Source organism: Pongo pygmaeus, chromosome 17 (genome assembly GCF_028885625.2).
Source record: "Pongo pygmaeus isolate AG05252 chromosome 17, NHGRI_mPonPyg2-v2.0_pri, whole genome shotgun sequence".
Taxonomy (NCBI): Eukaryota; Metazoa; Chordata; class Mammalia; order Primates; family Hominidae; genus Pongo; species Pongo pygmaeus.
In genome coordinates, this window is record NC_072390.2 from 467,178 (window position 1) to 474,148 (window position 6,971).

Here is a 6,971-nt window from a genome sequence, read left to right on the forward strand (position 1 = left end):
AAGAATGAATGAAGAAAATGTGGCATATATGCTGTATTTGGCCATTCTTGCATTGCTATAAAGAAATACCTGAGATTGGATAAATTATAAGAAAAGAGACTTAATTCCTTCCATGGGCTGTACAGGGAGCATAGTGCCAACATCTGCTTGACTAGTCAGGAAGCTTGAGAACTCATTCACTATCATGAGGATAGCACCAAGCCATGAGGGATCCACCTCCGTGACCCAAACACCCCCTACCAGGCCCCATCTCTAACAGTGGGGATTACAATATAACATGAGATATGGGTCAGGACAAATATCCAAACTATATCATACACACATTTGGCTATAAAAAAACGGTAAAATCGTGTCACTTGTGACAACATGAATGAGCATAGAGGACATTGTGGTAAGTGAAATAAGCTAACCACGGAAAGACAAATATCACATGATCTCATTCATATGTGAAATCTAAAAACACTGATCTAATAGAGAGTAGAGGAGTGATTACCAGACTGGGAAAGATAGGGAGGAGAGGGTTTTAACGATGTGTCATGCATCAAAATACCACAATGTACCCCATCAACATGTGAAATTATCATGTATCCTCTTAATAAAAGAAAAGAAAAAAGAAAATGGAAGAGTCAAAATACTGGGGCACTGGAAGAGACAGAAAAGAAGATAAGTTGGCAGTAAGGAAGAGAGAGTCTGAAAGAGCAGGTCACAGAGTGGAACATTAAAGTTTATAATATTAGAAATCAATTTTTAAGTTACTGAAGACTTAAGTTTATAGCCATGAAAGTGAGTAGCTCAATTAAAGTGAAAGTAAAAGTCAATGAAAGATTAAATTAGAAAATATATTGCTTGGCATTTAGTAGTTACTTCAGAAATATTAATAAATCTTAAGAAAATCAAGAACACCAAAGCATTCATAGTGGGCCATTATCATAATACGAATTTATGTGGTAATATTTTACTCTTTCCAGTAAAGGGAGTAATTCAACAGCCTTTATTATAGGTTAGAAAATGATTTCTCCAGGTGTGACCCACTGACCACATTCATTGTATTTGAATTGCTTAAGCAATTTGTTTCAGGAGAACATGGAAAGATTTTAAGATGGACCAACAAAATTACCACTGAGTGTCTTTAATGGAAATCTCAGCCTTGTCTAGAATAACTGGGTTATCTGTTTCTATGGGGTCTCTGTGCCTTTTGTTTTCCTTGTTACTTGCAATTCTGTTAGTTGTAGATTACTGATAGTAATGCAAATATTCTTGTCTATAGACAGGCAAATGATTCATTTTGATGGAAATATAATTAATTTTCCTTTTTCCACCTTCCATCAAGAAGTCAGTTTTGAACCTAACAAGCGAATTTATTTCAGTGTTCCTTAGTGCCTAGATATGTGTGGTTCTTTTAATTCTCCATAAAACTCAGTATAACATCTTACTGGCTCCCTCATTAAATAAATGAGTTAAACTGAAATCTTAGACAAGTGTTCATTTTATATTTGTAAGTCATAATTTACCCTATTTTAAGCAATTTTCCTTTATCATTCCTAAAAATACAGATTCCTATGCCCCATGCTAGGCCTATTGAACCAAAATCTCAGGCCTAAAGCACAAGAATTTACATTGTTAGTAAGCTTTTCAAGTGATTTTTAGGCATACTAAGTTGTTTTAACCATCACCATTCTATTCTATAAACTTGAATTATTTTATTTATAATTCCATCTTCATCGAAGTATACTTTTGGTTGCCAAAAACGGTAGAAACCCCCTTATTCAAAGTAATAAACAGATTAATCACAAATTTAAGTTAGATGGAGGAATCATAAGAAGTATTAGATGTAAGTCCTTAAAACTTTAATTTAAAAGACATGTGTAAATAAATTTGCCAGAATTTTGATGACAAGGTCAAAGCCTTGCACGTATTCAGAGTGGAGTTTCTTGTGGAAACTATGCCAATGATATGTTGTCATTGATTTCTTGTTCACTTTCTTTGAAGACAACTGGGGTAAAGCAATCTGAAATCCTAGATTACACAATTTTTCCCATTTGTTTCTAGTTGTCTTGCCAACAGTTAAGCTGACAGAAACTGTTTGAGTTTCTCATTTTTCCAACACATTTAGTTTATTTCTCAGAGAAACAACAATACTACTCTTGTTGTACTCACTTTCTCAGTTTACATAATATTTATTTATTTATTTATTTATTTATTTATTTATTCATTTTGAGACAGAGTCTCGCTCTGTCACCCAGGCTGGAGTGCAGTGGTTCGATCTCTGCTCACTGCAAGCTCGGCCTCCCGAGTTCATGCCATTCTCCCGCCTCAGCCTACCCAGTAGCTGGGAGTACAGGCGCCCGCCACCATGTACAGCTAATTTTTTTGTATTTTCAGTAGAGACGGGGTTTCACCGTGTTAGCCAGGATGGTCTCGATCTCCTGACCTAGTGATACGCCCGTCTCAGCCTCTCAACATAATATTTAATTAAATTGCATAACTACAAGAGCAAGAACAAAAGGCGTAAACATATTTAGGAATGAACACAGCTTCTTCTTAGAAACTATACAATTTCTGTGATGGAAGGAGAAATGTACAGGCATTAAAAGTAGCTCAAAGACTTTCAGTTTGCAGTGGACATCAGTCAATAAGTTGTACAGGGGTGCCAGAAAATGCTGATTGCAAATCAGTTAAGTGGAGGTCAGTTAAGGCAGCATCCACTGTATCTTAATTTGTAAAGTGAATGTTCTAAAACTGGGTTCACTTTTGCTATAAAGGACCAGATAATAAATATTTTAGGCTTTGCAAACCATACGGTGTCTGTAGCAACCATTCAACTCTACCATTGTAGCAGGAAAGCACCATAGATCCATGGATGTGCTCCAATAAAATTTTATTAAAACAGGCAGCTGGTCTGAGGGCCATGTATATATCTTGCTGTTTTCATACAATTTTCTAAGTTAGTAGTTCCCTGTCTTTTTAACAATCAAGGATTACTTTTAATCCTCTCCTCTGATTTTACATTTCAAAAGCATTAAGAGAAACCCACAAAATATGTTTACTTTGTAATTTTTGGCGGGGTTCTTATTTTACTAATAAGTAATCAATGATATGTAAAGGCTACCCATTAGGTCAGTATGAAATAATCAACATTATTAACACTAATGACTCAGTTCTGGATAGAAATAAAAAGTATTCAACCATATATATATATATAACAAAATCTGTATAGCTTTTTCTGGTGTAAATATATAACTTTTAGAGATTTTTCAAGTATTAAATACAACTTTTGGGAATCCTCACACCTGGCTCCCTATGATGACATTCAAAAATTCCTTAGGATTCCGGGAATCTTAGAATGAAAGTCACTGCTCTGCAGGAATGAATGAATGAATAAGAAAGGGAAGGAAGAAGAAAGAGCGTGTCTACTAAATGTAAATTAATCATCAAGGAACGTTTATTTTATTAATAAATTTGTCAAATTTAGGTTGCCAAATCTAACAAGATATCAACATGGCATTCATGGTGATCACACCTCTAGTCAAATTTTATTTTAGTTCATTGACTATACTATTAATATCCTGAAATACTCAAAACTTCTGTCTTAATTCTGTGAATAATTCACTTATTACTCACCCTATACACTACTGAATGAATGGAATGGTGCTTGGAATAAAGATAATTACAGGGCTAAAAGGGTTTTCTCTAGAGGCAGGTTATAGTATTTTGTTGTCTGACTGGAATAAAACAAAATTAATCAATATTTTCTGCGACCAGTGTCTTTTGACTTAGTCGTCTATTAATATCTATCAATCACTATAACCTCAGTCCTATTTCCTCCATTCTTCTTTTTGCTATGATAAAAACTTGTCCATTTTTTTCCTGTTAGATCTATGTTTCTCCTGTTTTCTTTTCATCCAAACAACTGGACATCAACTTAGTACAGATAGTGCAATTGATCCGAACCCTACAGAACTCACTGTTTCCATTTACATAACTTACATAACTGTCAAGCTAAAATCACTGTTAAATTTTTTTATTTCAATATTTTAATTTAATTCAATCGTATTTATTTATTCATTAATTAATTTATTTTGAAAATAATTTTATCTTGTATTTTACATTCGGGGTACATGTGCCAGTTTGTTACATGGGTATATCTCATAATGCTGAGTTTTGGGGTATGAATGATCCCATCATCCAGATGCTGATTTGGTATGGTTTGGCTCTGTGTTCCCTCCCAAATCTCATGTTGAATTGTAATTTCCAATGTAGGGGGAATGACCTGGTGGGAGGTGATTGGCTCATGAGCGCAGATTTCCCCCTTCCTTTTCTTAGATGGTAAGTGAGTTCTCATGAGATCTGATGGTTTAAACATATGGCACATCCACCCTCGCTCAGTTGCTCTCCTGCCGCCATGGTAGAACGTGCCTTGCTTCCCCCTTCACCTTCTGCCATGATTATAAGTTTCCTGAAGCCTCCCAGCCATGCTTCCTGTACAGCCTGTGGAACTGTGAGTCAGTTAAACCTCTTTTCTTTATAAACCTCACGTAGTTCTATATAGCAGTGTGAGAACAGATTAATACATGAGCATAGTACCCAATAGTTAGTTTGTCAAACCTTGCCTTCCTCCTTCTCCCCTCTATTAGTCCCGGTGTTTATTCTTTCCATCTTTATGTCCATGAGTACCCAGCGTTTAGCTCCCACTTATAAGTCAGATCATGTGGTATTTCATTTTGTATTCCTGCATTAATTCGTTTAGGATAATGGCCTTCAGCTACATCCATGTTGCTTCAAATGACATGATTTTATTATTTTTATGGTGGCATAGTATTCCATGGTGTGTGAAGTGGTTTGGAAGGTGGCCCCTATAAATCTCATAATGAAATGTCATCCTCAGTGTTGGAGGTGGGGCCTGGTAGGAGGTGCTTGGGTCATGGGGGTGGATCTCTCATGGCCTGACGCTGTCGTTGTGATAGTGAATTCTTTCAAGATCTGGTTGTGTAAGGGTGTGTGGTATTTACCCCCAATCCCATTCTCTCTTGCTCCTGCTCTGGCCATGTGATGTGCCTACTCCCTCTTCGCCTTCCATCATGAGTAAAACCTCCCTGGAGACTCCACAGGCACCATGCAGATGCCGTCACCATGCTTCCTGTACAGCCTGCAGAGCTATGAGCCAATTAAATCTCTTTTCCCTATAAATTACCCAGCCTCAGGTATTTCTTCATAGCAATGCAAGAACGGCCTAATAATACAGTGTAGATGTACCACATTTCATTGATGCAATCCACTGTTGATGGGCACCTAGGCTGACTCCATGTCTTTGCTATTGTGAATAGTGCTGCGATGAACATGCAAGTGCATGTGTCTTTTTGGTAGAATAACTGATTTTCTTTGGGTCATATACCAGTCATGCAATTGTTGGCTTGAATGGTAATTCTATTTTAAATTATTTGAGAAATTTCCAAACTGCTTTCAACAGTGGCTGAACTAATTTACATTTGCACCAATTATGTGTAAGTGTTCCCTTTTCTCTACAGCCTCCCAAGATCTGTTGTTTTTCTATTTTTTAATAGTAGCTATTCTGACTGGTATAGGATGGTATCTCGTTTTGGTTTTGATTTGCACTTCTCTGATGATTAGTGATGTTAAGCCTAATCTTTGCCACCAGAAAACTGGGAAAATACTGTGTTGCTTGTCAAAACAAATTGTTTTACTTTGCTTTAAAAATAATCAATTGAGTAGTATATTTCTTCCAGCAAAATTAAGAAGTGAACATTTAGAAATGTGCAGTACCTTGCTGTTAAGCCTTCGCACTTGTATACCAATCGAACATAAAGGCCATCTTAAACTTTCATTTGAAATGAAAGAGAATTTTTAAGAGGTTAAGGGCTAGTAATTTGTTCAAGTCCTGAAGTTAAATTAACTCAAGTAAATGCAAAGACTTTCCTTTAATTAAAGTCTTTTAAATGAATACTTTAAAGCATAGTTGGTTTCTCCCTCAAATCTTGTCCAAAGCCACTGTTTTCAACTCAGTATATCAAAGAAGCTTTCAGACATGATTATGAAACTCCCTCTCCTTACAATGTGCTACTTGCAACCTTAGATTGCTATCATTCTGGCTTTTCTACCTTTTAGCAACAATAAGCACAACCTTCCCATTTCTCCCCCACCCTGACTTACCCCTCTTTGCATTTAATATATAATTTTTCTCAGAGTGTTCTTACACATCTTTAACTGTAAATATGACAAAAGTACACAGTATAGTACATGTGCCACATGTATAAATGTTGTATCTAGTCATACAATTTTTCTTTTAAAAAAGAAATATTTTATTTTAAAAAAGCAATGACTCTAGGAAACTCTTCTAGCTGCCAGTCATAAAAACATAAATTCCTGGTTAGATTCCCAAATTTGCCTGACCATAAGAACCACTTGTGATACTTGTCAAACACATGTATTCTGAGTCCCATCCGTGATCTCCTGAATCAGAATCAGCAGGTGAGAGGCCTGGGAATACACATTTTAAACAAACGTCCACAGTGATTAAGATTAGTCAAGCTTGAAAAAAATTTCACTAGGATCTTTATGACTGAATAACCTCACAAACATAGGAAAGTTACTGGAGAAAAATATGAGCAGAATTTCAGAATTCTGCCTTTGCTGAAAGTGTTTGTTCCCTCCTCCTCTACTCATCAAGACCTGACTGCTTATGTAACGCCCCCAAACCACCAACACCTGGGAGGAGTTGAAAATGATTTTAATGAAGAAGAAAAGCTGATGTTTAATTTCAAAACTCACGGTGACAATAGAAGGGAGAAGCATGAATTTATCTTGATTCTAATACAAAGCATTGTATTTGAGTCTACAAACGAAATTGGTTTCATTTTTATTTTTTGTAAGTTTTCGCCAAACTCTATGCATATATAGAGGCTGGGCAAGAAAGAAAGAAATCCAGAAATATGGCTTATGCCATCCCTTATTTA